Genomic DNA, 13,550 nt, shown 5'->3' with positions numbered 1-13,550 from the left:
TTTGTTTCCTCTGCACCACAGTAGAAACTCCAGAATTATTATTGAAATATGTGATAAGGGTTAAGGACTATAATAGATGAATATACAAAGTCATCTGGGAGCAAGGAGTAGGGTTTTTTTCCCCCCCCAGTCTAGTAGGGTTAATAGAGGGTCCCAAGCAGGTCTGAAAAAGGTAGTAATTAGGAAGAGGTAGGAGGAAACCAATTTAGGTTTCTTCCATAGGGCTTAGGGACATAGATATGCAAGGGCCTAGAATACCTCAGTCTTTGCACTTCTTTTTTTTTTTTTTTGTCTTTTTGCTATTTCTTGGGCTACTCCAGCGGCATATGGAGGTTCCCAGGCTAGGGTCGAATTGGAGCTGTAGCCACCGGTCTACACCAGATCCACAGCAACGCGGGATCCGAGCCGAGTCTGCAACCTACACTGCAGCTCACGGCAACGCCGGATCGTTAACCCACTGAGCAAGGGCAGGGACCGAACCCGAACGTCACGGTTCCCAGTCGGATTCGTTAACCACTGTGCCACAACGGGAACTCCAGTCTTTGCACTTCTGAGTGGGGTGGTTTCATTTACTTCTTTGGCATTTAGATTTTCCCGCTTCTAGAATACTGTGTCCTACCAAGTATCTACTAATATAAATGGATTGTTGAGTGAAATAGCTCAAAAATACTTTAGAGATAATTCATTTTACAGATAAGGACATTGAATTTTAAGGATGTGAAGCTTCTAATCCAGTGTGTTTCACAGTTGGTTATAGTGGCTGAGCTGCAGATCAAGTCCAGATTCATAGACCCACGATAGTGTTCTTTCTATACATTCCATCAGTTTGCAAGAACCAGTACAAATTGAGTACTGCTCAAGAAATGTGGACCTTGAGAATGAACAACCAAGTGGTATTTTCTAGTCTGAGAAAAAAAAGGACTTGAGCTTAAGTTTGAAAAATTGCAGTAACACAGATTCCTACTATTTGTATACAAGCATTTCCAAATCCAAAAAGTCTATGCAGAACAGATGTTGTAACCAAAACATCTTAGAATGACAAATTAATTATAGCAACCAAGAAAGTAGAAATGAAGACTGCACTTGCACTAGAAAGAGCAAGGTATAGATACTTTTTTTGTAGGGGAGGTTATTCAGAGGATATTTAAGTAATATCCACAATTTACATTATTCATAGTCCTTTCTCAAAGGACTTTTGCTAAAATTTTTTCAGGAATGAAACTGAGACAAAAGGGGAGAAAGATATAGATTTCTGCCTACTAACTCTTCTACTGATGATATAGTGAGAGGGTGAGCAGCGGTGTTGAAATAACGTGCTATATATATAGATTTGCAGTTTTGAGTTTCCCCATCTTTTTTTTTTTCTTTTTTTTTGGTCTTTTTAGGGCTATACCCGTGGCATATGGAAGTTCCTAGGCTAGGGGTTGAATCAGAGCTGCAGCTTCCAGCCTACACTACAGCCACAGCAATGCCAGATCTGAGCCTCATCTGCAACCTATACCATAGCTCATGGCAACACCAGATCCTTAACTCACTGAGTGAGGCCAGGGATTGAACCCATCTCTTCATATATACTAGTTGGGTTCATTACTGCTGAGCCACAATGAGAACTTCTGAGTTTCACATCTTGATTCTGGAGGAGGACCACTTATTTGTCAGTTTGTCAGAGCTTCAGCTCTGCTTGCTATTTCATCCTTCTTTATGGAAATATCTGGATATGTATTATATCTTCAGAAGTCCAAATTTTACTTTTTCCCATGTTCAAGCCTACACCATTATAATTCACTACATAATTTAGTAAATTGTATTATATATGCTCTATCACCAAAGTTGCACTCTAGGTGACCACAGAGGCAGGCAAATATTTCAGTAGAGAACCCAAGTGGGCTAAGTATTCTGATAGAATCATGTGCTTTGGTAATGCAGAGGAACAGCAGCCATCCCAGTCTAGAGTGGAAATGGAAATAGCTTGTTCTCAAATAGGTGATTCTACTTAAATTCTTAAAGGATGAGTAGGAATTAGACCACTGTGTCACGAGTGACTATTGTATTTCTAGTTTGGATGACTGGATATCGAAGGAGATACTTTCACGATAGGAGAAGTAACCATGTGCATGTAGCTTCCAGCAGTTATATTTAGAACGTAGATTCAGGCCTTGTTGGTAAATATTAGCACAGTTATGTCTCCTGGAGGAGGTAGAGAAGAAAAGAACAGTAGGAGGAGAGATGGTAACTTATGCTATTAAGTAACAGTCATAGAGTGCTTTCTGTTTTCTTTTAGTATAACCTATAGTTTAAGAAGAGTGGTACCCAGCTGTGGTATTGTGACTTATAATGAGAAATATATATTTTTTTGGTTTTTGTCCACATTACTGGTACTGAGCTCCTAAAAACCTTGACCTGTCCTAAGTGTCTTTTGTTATGTTAATGAGGTAACTTTGGGACCTAAGGATGGAGGATGGTTGCCAGTGGTGTCAGTTACGTCATTAGAGGGCTGGAACTTTTCATGGGGAGATGGACTGGAGATTGACTTCAGTCACCAATGGACAATAATTTGTTTAATCAATCATGCCTAGGTAATGATGCCTCCATAAATCCCTGAAAGGACAGTATTCAGAGAGCTTCTGGTTTGGCGAACATGTGGAGATTTGAGCTCATAGAGGGCATGGAAGTTTGAGTCCTTTCCCGATACCTTGTCCTATGCATCTCTTCCATCTGGCTATTCCTGAGTTTTATACTTTTTTTTTTTTTTTTTTTTTTTTTTTTTTTTTTTTTGAGTTATGTACTTTAATAAAAACCACATAGATTTAGTAATAGTAAGAAAAATAGTAATAAATAAAAAATAAATATAAATTAAAAATAATAAGAAAAATGTTTCTTGCTGTTGTGTTATATGACTTCTGTGAGCCAGTCTAGCAAACTAATTCAGCCCAAGGGGTTGTGGGAACCTCTGATTTATAGCCAGTTGGTCAGAAGTATAGGCAAACCTGGACTTGCAACTGGCAACTAATGTCCAAGTAAGAGGTCCCCAGACCCTCATCTACAGCCAGTCAGAAGCATGAGTGACAGCCTGGGCTTGCAGCTGGCATCTGAAGTGGGAGAGTTGGGGGGTGGTTCTCTGTTGGTATGCAGAGAATTGTTCATTGCGGGGGGCACTGCTGCTCCCCCCCGCCAATATTGGAATTGGGTCCAGGAATCCAAAAGAACCAGTCACTAACATGCAAGTTAAACCTTTGGAAATTATTTCTTATGAGAGATGTGTTTTATTGTTTTATCTAATACTGATTGCAACTGCAAAAAGAATGATGATAGTATTAAATCCTTTCAGGAGTCATTTTCATTAGCTAGGAAAACAAAATATATAAGAAGGGATACTGTATATGTGAAAAAATACTATTTTTTAAATGAATAGATATTTTTATTATCAAAATGCAAAAAAAGTATGAAAAAAGGAGATCTATAACTGCAACTTTTTTTAAGTTTGTATAATAAGATTAATAAATTATAAACTGCTCAAGAATAGGGGCTGTTTCCTTATTTCTTTGATATAACTTAAGAGTACTAAACGGAGTTCCCGTTGTGGTGCAGTGGTTAATGAATCCGACTAGGAACCATGAGGTTGCAGGTTCAATCCCTGGCCTTGCTCAGTGGGTTAAGGATCCAGCATTGCTGTGAGCTGTGGTGTATGTCGCAGACTCAGCTCAGCCACTGCATTGCTGTGGCTCTGGCAGAGGTCGGCGTCTACAGCTCCAATTAGACCCCTAGCCTCAGAACCTCCATATGCTGAGGGAAGCAGCCCTAGAAAAGGCAAAAAGACAAAAAAAAAAGAAAAAAAAAAAAAAAGAGTACTAAACAACTGGAGTTCCCAACCTGTCACAGTGGAAAAGAATCCGACTAGGAACCATGAGGTTGCGGGTTTGATCCCTGGCCTTGCTCAGTGGGTTAAGGATCTGGCGTTGCCGTGAGCTGTGTGATGTAGGTTGTAGACACAGCTGGGATCCTGCATTGATGTGACTGTGGTGTAGGCCAGCAGCTGTAGCTCCAACTTGACCCCTAGCCTGGGATCTTCCGGATGCCCTGTTGTGTGGCCCTAAAAAGAAAAGAAAAAAAAAAAAAAAAAAAAGAGTACTAAACAACTTACCAACTAGTAAATGAGTAGTAGTAGTAATAGTAATATCAACCTATAGTGGTAGCATGGATTTGATCAGAAATTTCTGAAACATTGTGAAGGATACACAAATAATTCATTTTCTTTTCTCTTTCTGCTGTCATTTCCTAAAAGGATCACATAGGGTTACTTCTCAAAAGTTCTCAGCTGCTTTTCAATTGTAAAATGTATTATTGGTCTCATGTTTCTGTTTGTGTACTGGAAGTACGTGTGGGTCTTTTTTTCCCCTTGAGTGTGTAAAGAAAACAAGGAAACTGTTGCTGCTTATCTCCAATATCACTTAAGATTATGATATATATGCTATTTTAAAGTAATTGTTATGAGATTACCTAAATCTTACATACGTAAAATAAGGAGTTCCCCTTGTGGCTCAGTGATTAACGAATCTGACTAGGAACCATGAGATTGCGGGTTCAATCCCTGGCCTTGCTCAGTGGGTTAAGGATCTGGTGTTGCCATCAGCTGTGGTGTAGGTCGCAGACACGTCTCAGATCCCAAGTTGGTTTAGGCTGGTGGCTACAGCTCCGATTAGACTCCTAGCCTGGGAACCTCCATATGCCATGGTGCGGCCCTAAAAATAGGACAAAAAGGCAAAAAAAATTACACATATAAAATATGGTTATGAAGGATTACTTAAATGTAAGATTTCTGTATAGGAATACAAAAAGGTCAGGTTTTAAAAACTAATGTTGTTTATATACACTGGTGTATATTTTATATCGTGCTGTTACGGTATTTAAATGGGACATTATTTTTCCTGTTAGTATTTCCTTTTTTATTTTTTTCTGTGCTTATATGCAATACCATAAGTCTCTCCTAATACCTAGTTTTTCCCTTTTTTAGTACTGACTGTATAGTTTGCCTAGCAATTTTCCATTGACATGTTTGTCATTAGACAATCACTAAATTTATCTTATATTAAAGCAACAAAATTTTATGCAAAGTGTGTGGGGGTGGGGGGATCCCTTCTGTGGGAGACCTGCACAAAATAAGTCTGATTTCAAAACGTGGTACAGTATTTAAGTTTAGATTTTTTTTCTTTTTCTTTTTTTGGCCACCCCCTGGCATAGGAGTGTTCAGGCCAGGGATAGAATGAATGCAAGCCAGAGTTGCAACCTGTGTCACAGCTGCAGCAGCACCAGATCCTTAACTTACTGCACTGGACTGGGGATCAAATCCATGCCCCTTATCCCATTGTGCCACAGTAGAAACTCCATATTTAAGTGGTTTTTTGGGGGCTTTTTTGTCTTTTTGCCTTTTCACCTTTTCTAGGGCCACTCCCATGACATATGGAGGTTCCCAGGCTAGGGGTCTAATTGGAGCTGTAGCAGGTGGCCTAAGCCACAGCCACAGCAACATGGGATCCAAGCCGAGTCTGCAACTGACACCACAGCTCACGGCAATACAGGATCCTTAACCCACTGAGTGAGGCCAGGGATCGAACTCCTTAATCTACTGCAGCAGGCAAGAGATCAAACCCATGACTCTGCAGGCTTGAGCTTCTTCAGTCAGATTCTTAACCTACTGCACAACAGCAGGAATTCTTTTTGGTTTTTTTGTTTGTTTGTTTGTTTGTTTGTTTTTGACACACTCAGGCATGCTGCAGATCCCAGGCCAGGGATCAAACTACAACCCAAGCCACCACAGTGACAGCACCAGATCCTTAACCCCACTGCACCAGAAGAGAACTCCTGGTGGTTTTGTATTTTTAAATGCCTTTGATGCCTATGATCACTTTTATTTTGAAAAACATGAAAAAGGATCATTCTTATGGTAAAACTCTTTCCTTCCTATAGAGAGAAATAGCCCGGAAGCTTGCAAATCCTAAGCAGCCAACAAATCCTTTTCTAGAGATGGTCAAATTTCTGTTGGAAAGAATTGCACCTGTGCACATTGATTCAGAAGCCATAAGGTAAGCAAAGAAATATATTCATTCAAAAATAGAATGTAATTTGAAACTGCATTGTTGTAAGTTTAAATTCTGGGCACCTCAGGAGATCTAAAAGATTTCCCTGTATACCTTTTTAATGGCAGAAGCATACATCATTCAAGTTGAAAGAAGGAACTGGTCATTTCTGGTCTTTGGTTTGCTTCCCTATCTTGTATGTTTCTAAGACTTCTTATATTTATTTTTAGTCTAAATATGCTCATTAAAGAAATTTTAGGAAGTTCCCATTGTGGCTTAGTAGAAACAAGCCTGACTAGTATCCATGAGGATGCGGGTTCAATCCTTGGCCTCTTTCAGTGGGTTAAAAGGATCTGGCATTGCTGTGAGCTGTGGTGTAGGTCTAATACGTCGCTGGGATCTGGCATTGCTGTGGTGTAGACCAGCAGCTATAGCTTTGATTTGACTCCTAGCCAGGGAAATTCCATATGCCACAGGTGTGGCCCTAAAAAGCAAAAAATAAATAATATAGGCATGTTATACACCTAAGAGAAAAGTTTTTTAAAAATAAAGAAAAAAAGAAATCCTAGAACTAGAGTTCTTGTTGTGGCTCAGCAGATTATGAACCGAGACTGTTACCCATGAGGATGCAGGTTCCACCCTTAACCTCACTCAGCAGGTTAAGGATCCGGCATTGCTGTGAGCCGTGGTGTAGGCTAGCAGCTGCAGTTCTGATTCAACCCCTAGCCTGGGAACTTCCATATGCCGCAGTTGTGGCCCTAAAAAGCTAAAAAGAGAGAAAAAGAACAGAAATCCTGGAACAAAAGAACAGAGAAGGAAGAAAACTTTAAACCTGTAGGCCATGATCAGCCTTTGAGTTTTCTCACCATTTTAATAAGCCACATAATATTCATTAGTGTGTATCATACTAATACATTGGGATACTGTGTATAATATCACTGCTCACCTGAGATATGTGAAAAATAGAATAGTGTTTTGAAAGGAGCACAAGAATGCCATTAAGACTAATCTGTTTTCAAAACATTTATTTATTACCAGCTTTTTGGGCTTTGAAAAAAAGTCCCCTAATTTATCTGAGTTTTTAATTAATTTTTAACTTTAATATCGGTATAACATCTCCTTGTTGGATGATTATGAGAATTAGTGGTAATATATAAAAAGTAGGAGTTCCTGCTGTGGCACGTTGGATTAAGAATCCAAGTGCATCGACTCAGGTCGCCAAGGAGGTGCAAGTTCAGTCCCTGGATGGGTGCAGTGGGTTAAAGGATGCGGTGTTGCTGCAGCCGCACCTCAGATTCAGTCCCTGGCCCCAGAACTTCCGTATGCTGTGGGTGCAGCCATAAAAATGTAAAATAAAATAAAAATAGAAAGTGAGCAGACGAGCACAATAGATGTTAACAACTTTTTTTTTTTTTTAATTAGCAGTTCCCAAAATTTCATACTTTTCAGTTTCCAGTCATTTGCTGTTGTAAATTTCTGTGGATACTTTTCCCTTGTACCATTTTTCTAGTAGATTAAGCTATACATTTTTCTTTTTGAGTTGGTTACTAAATAGCAATTTTTTTCCCCTGTTTTGGCTACCCCATGGTATATGGAGTTCCTGGCCTGGGATCAGATCCAATCCACAGTCAAGACCCATGCTGCAGCTGCGGCAATGCTGGATCCTTTCACTGTGCCGTGCTGAGGATCAAATCCACGTCCCAGCACTCCCAAGATGCTGCCAATCCTACTGCCCCCACAGCGGGAGCTCCCTAAATGGCATTTATTGATTCTCTTTCCCTTAGATCAGGAGACTTGGTTCTGGCTATTAGTTATTTTATCTTATACGAGTCACTACTTTTGTTGTATTAAAATGCCAGTTGTATTAGTTTGCTAGGGTTGCCATAACAAAGTATCACAGACTGTGTGACTTAACAGAAATTCATTTTCTCACATCCTGAAGGCTAGCGGTCCAAGATTAAGGCATCAGCAAGTCTGATTTCTTCTCAAGCTTGTCAGTGCCTGGAGATAGTCTCCTCTTTGCTCTCTTCACGTGAGGACAGCAGTCATTTAGGATTATGGCCTACCCATTTGACCTCACTTTACCTTCACTATCTCTTTAAAGGCCCCATTTCCAAATATAACCACATTCTGAATTGTACTAGAGGTTAGGAATTCAGCATGAATTTGGGGGTACACTGTTCAGCTCATAATGGTGATGTTTGGGGAGGGTTGTCTGTTTCTTTGTTTTTAAGGCTGCACCTGCAGCATATGGAAGTTCCTGGGCGACTAGGGATTGAATCAGAGCTGCAGCTGCCACCCAACACCAAAGCCACAGCAACCCTGGATCCAAGCCAAATTTATGACCTATGCCACAGCTTCCAGCAACACTGGATCCTTAACTCAATCAGGCGAGGCCAGGGGTCAAACCTGCATCCTTACGGATACTATGTCAGGTTTTTAAACTGCTGAGCCACAGTGGGAACTCCTAAATAGCTTTTTGGTTTTTTGTTTCTTTGCTTTTTTACAGTTGATTTACATTGTTCTTTGAATTTCTGCTGTATAGCACAGTGACCCAGTCATACATAAATATATGTATATACACACACTCTTTTTCTCATATTATCTTTCATCATATTCTATCACAAGGGATTGGATATAGTTCCTGCTAAATAGTTTTTGATTGATGAATATGTTTATGAATATAGCATGGTGTATCTCATGAATTGCTATAAATTTCTTTGCTATAAATCTCTGGGAGTGGAATTACTAATTCAATAAATACAAGTGATTAATGTCTTTGTCCTTATATGTTTACTGTTTGCTTTTTGTTTTTTCGTTTGTTTTTGTTTTTTTATCTTTTCTAGGGCCGCACCTGCAGCATATGGAGGTTCCCAGGCTAGGGGTCTAATCAGACCCCTGGGCCGCTGGCCTACGCCAGAGCCACAGCAACTTGGGATCCAAGCTGAGTCTGCGACCTACATACACCACAGCTCACGGCAGTGCTGGATCCTTAACCCACTGAGCAAGTCCAGGGATCAAACGTGCAACCTCATGGTTCCTAGTCGGATTCGTTAACCACTGCGCCACGACGAGAACTCCATGTTTTAGTTTTCATTTGTCTGTTTAGCAACTAGCATCTTACTGTTTGTCTTTTTTTTCTTTCCTTCTTTCTTTTTCTTTTTTTCTTTTCTTGTCTTTTTAGAGCCACACCTTCGGCATATGGAAGTTCCCAGGCTAGAGATGGAATAAGAGCTGCAGCTGCTGGCCTACAGCACAGCCACAGCAACAGAGGATCTGAGCCATTTCTGCAACCTACACCACAGCTCTCAGCAACATGGAATCCTTAGCCCATTGAGCAGGGCCAGGGATCAAACCCATGTCCTCAAGGATACTAGTTGAGTTCATTACAGCTGAGCCATGACAGGAACTCCCTTACTGTTTTTCTTAAAATTGCAAATGATCTCTCTGTATAGGAATAAATATTACATTGCTTATAGTTATAAAAATATATTTCTAAGTGTGTGTCATTTAATTTTAGTTTTATTGTTTTTCAGTAGACTTTAAGTTCAGCTGTCATGTAGAAAGGGAAATTTTAAAAGTCACAAAATAATTTTTTCCCCCAGAAAATATTTGATGTTTAGATTTTATGTCTGCCACAATGTAATTATATATAGTTACTAATCAAGTAAGATTACTAATTTAAATTTTCTTATTTTAATAGTGCACTGGTAAAACTGATGAATAAATCAATAGAGGGGACAGCAGATGATGAAGAGGAGGGTGTAAGTCCAGATACAGCTATTCGTTCAGGACTTGAACTTCTTAAGGTATTTTTGAAATAGTTTGTCTTTCTGCATTCATAATTGAATCCCCTTAAAGATATGCAAGAATCAGGTTTTATTTCATTGGAAACTAATCAAAAGATTAAAGTTTGTCATATAAATCATATTTTATAAAAATAACATGTTCACAACATCATAATAATATAATTATTTTGCATTATAAAATAATGTATTTTGGTTTTGCTATTTCATTCATCATTTTCATGCCTGCTGTGCTTATAGCAGTAAATGACCTACTCTTATCTTTCGTAGAATCTGCATCTGGGGTAGTAGGACTGCTCACAGGAATTACTTCAAAACAGCATTAGGGATTCCTTAAACAATTGGTAGTAATCCTAATAGATGCCAAAGAATTCAAAGTATTTAACAATTAATAAGATATGTGATTTAGTCGCGGGGAGGGGGGGACACATCCTCATCAAACAAAATAGTTCTTGGCCTGTTTTAAGTAATGCTTTGGGGAATAATGGAACACAGACTTGGTTCCAGATTGTGGAGTGCCATTGGGGTAGAAAGGTAACTTGGGTTTGGGGAGCGGGCTCCTTCATGCAGGACTTCCTAGGCCAGGGATTGAACCTGCACCACGGTAATGACCTGAGGCACAGCAGTGACAATGCCAGACCCTTAACCCACTGAGCCACTAGGAAACTCCTAATATGGTTTTTTTATGATATAGCACTTGACAGCTTTCATTAGATGAAGAGAAGAAGAAATTAAAGGCAAAGAGACATTTAGACCATTTCAACATATGAACTAAAGGAGAAGTGACAAATCAGTACAACACTAGAAAAGAAAGTAATGGGATTGTATTGGAATGATCTTATTACATATCGTTTCATGGAAAAATTGATTAGATGCTTCATGAGAAAGATTTTGATTATATTTTTAGTAATGAGGTTATAAATAGTTTTAAGAGTAAAATTGTCTTTAAAGCAAACTTCCCCCCCCCTTTGGCTGCACCCACAGCATGTGAAGGTTCCTGAGCCAGGGATGAAATCTGGGCCACAGTTGTAGCAGCACAGGGTCCTTAACCTTCTGCCCCACGAGGGAACATCCTTCCTAAGGCGTACATTTTAAATATGTCATTTGATTCAGCTTTTCAAATTTAAATTTCCATTTTTCTATGAATAAGTAAAACCTCATAACTAAACATTATCACTGTAAACATTACCAAAAGAAAGTCTCTCCACTTTATAACCTGTTAAATAAATGCTTATTGAATAAGTTAATTAGGGCTACTATATGCTCTGTTCTCCCTTTTCCTTTCTCTGCCTTTAGTGCTATTTGCTATGTTATGCTGACCAAATTGTTTCTTTTCCATGGAAGGTAAACTTTGTAGACATGTATAACTTGCTATAAATTCCTTAAGGATAACCTGAAACTTACATCATAATAAATAAGGAGAATAACTAATTTATATGTTTGTAATCATGAATAAAAGTTCCCAATAATGGCTTTTTTTTTTTGGCTGCACTGCAGCTTATGAAAGTTCCCAAACCAGGGATTGAACTGAGCCACAGTTGCAGCCTGTGCCACAGTTACAGCAGCACTGGATTCTTAACCCACTGCACCACACAGGAACTCCGTGGAACTTCCAAAGGCTTCTTTGTTTATAGTTATGATGAGTGATCTTTTTGTGATGAATTTCTCTTAAAATATTTCCTTATAAAATATCTTTTTTCCAGTGAAATAAAGCTCAGTGTTAGCAACTTTTTCATATCACAGTATCACACTCCATGAAAAAAGACCTGCGTTTTCTGCATTCCCAGTATCAGAATAGACCAAGAGGTAAAGAAAACAAGGCAAGGGCTGTATATCAGGAATTACTACACAGTATTTCCATTAATGTCTCATTAGCCACAACTAACTGCAAGGGAGACTGTGAGCTATAATCTTTATTCTGTGCTGCTAGCATATGCAGCCTCTAATTAAAAAAAAAAAAATTTTTTTTTTTTTTTTTTTTTTTTTTTGGTCATGCTTACAGCATATGGAAGTTCCCAGGCCAGGATCAAACCCACGCCACACTTGCAGCCTCTCCATAGCTGCAGCCATGCCAGATCCTTAACCCACTGTGCCATATAGGAACTTTTTTTGCTTTTGCATTTTAGGGCCATACCTGCGGCCTATGGAAGTTCTCAGGCTAGGGGTTTAATTGGAGCTACAGCTGCCGGCCTACACCTCAGCCACAGTAACATGGGATCCAAGCCATGTCTGCAACCTACACCATAGCTTCATGGCGACGCCAGATCCCCAACTCATGAGTGAGGCCAGGGATCAAACCCACATCTTCATGGATACCAGTCAGATTCGTCTCTACTGTGCCACAACGGGAACTCCCACATGGGAACTTTCTAAAATTTTATTTGTAGTAGGAAATAATTCTCTTCTTTTAATGGATTAAAACCACTGTCTCTACTCTAAAGTTATATCTATTCCTCCAGGTTCTGTCTTTCACACATCCTACCTCGTTCCACTCTGCAGAGACGTATGAGTCCCTGTTACAGTGCCTCAGAATGGAAGATGACAAGGTAGCAGAAGCTGCTATACAAATTTTTAGAAATACAGGCCACAAAATAGAAACAGACCTGCCCCAGATACGATCGTGAGTATGTTTTTTCTCATGGTAAACACAAAAGTTTTCCAAGTGTGGGAGTCATAGGATCACCGTTTCTTTTAGGAAGATATGAGAGAGGAAAGACAGCATGTATTTAATTTACTTTTCTGTAGTATCTTTTGTTTCATCTTTTCTCTGCTTCACACACCTCCCCTATTATGGGCAGAAAATCAAACTGAAACTTTGCTTCAACAAAATTATTTTACAATATTAATATTAATAATGAAAAGTTACCACAGAAATCTAGAATTATTAATAATATTCTAATTTAATATTCTAATTTAGAATTATTAATATATCACCCTAATCAGGTAGTGTGCTTTATAAAATATTTACTAGTTGCTTGGTTCTTGTCCATGGTGCTTTTATTTCTCCCTCTAGATTAAATTAGAAGAAAATAAATGAGGACAAACAAAAAGTAAATGAAAGATACTTGTCATACATTTAAGGCAATAATACTGTTTTATACATTATAAAGTCACTGATATCAAATGCAGTGAAAACAAAGTGTCCTTTTATAATAATGGGAGGCTATAGCCATTAAGAGTGATAGTCCGAGGAGGTCCCTTGTGGCAGGATATAAAGGTACTACTACATTAGAGACAAAAAAGACAAATTAGGAAGATGTGTATTTCCACATTCCCCTATAAAAAGATTGTTTTACTTTAATCTTCAATGTCAGTTTGGTGGTTTAATGCATGGATTTAGACCAGAAACGTTTCTCATCAAATCCCAACTCCACCATTTCCTAGCTCTGTCCCCTTGAGAAGCTTAGAGAAATATTATGTTTGTGATTTCATTGTGTCAACTGTGTAATGACTATAATAATAGTCATCTTTGGGTGATCATGGGGGTTAATTTAATTTATCCATGTTAAAAAAAATCACTTAGAACTGTGCTTGGCCCAAGTACTCAATAGTTATTAGACGTTTTTGTTACTTCTCTACCTATGTAGGTATCTGTATCCATGTATACACTGTCACTGGTATGCTCATTTTTGTTTTTAATAAAACTTGGCCTTTTGTTTCTCTGTTCTCC

General features: G+C 38.8%; 1 long non-coding RNA gene across 14 annotated transcripts in view; it reads left to right on the top strand.

Annotated features, from left to right (window-relative positions):
* Window positions 1-13,550, top strand: part of LOC102159861 (sister chromatid cohesion protein PDS5 homolog A) — a 145,383-nt gene that overhangs the window by 80,393 nt on the left and 51,440 nt on the right. For all 14 annotated transcript variants that reach the window (XR_002346613.2, XR_002346609.2, XR_002346612.2 and 11 more), the window contains exons 17-19: window positions 5,965-6,080; window positions 9,778-9,883; window positions 12,340-12,500. This is a non-coding gene — a long non-coding RNA (sister chromatid cohesion protein PDS5 homolog A). The remainder of the gene's footprint in view (window positions 1-5,964; window positions 6,081-9,777; window positions 9,884-12,339; window positions 12,501-13,550) is intronic.

The sequence above is a fragment of the Sus scrofa genome, chromosome 8, assembly GCF_054392235.1.
Source record: "Sus scrofa isolate SSC_HxYL_T2T_F1_AM1 chromosome 8, Sscrofa_HxYL_maternal_Yorkshire_Landrace_v2.0, whole genome shotgun sequence".
In the NCBI taxonomy this organism is placed as follows: domain Eukaryota; kingdom Metazoa; phylum Chordata; class Mammalia; order Artiodactyla; family Suidae; genus Sus; species Sus scrofa.
This window is presented reverse-complemented; position numbering and strand designations above follow the sequence as displayed.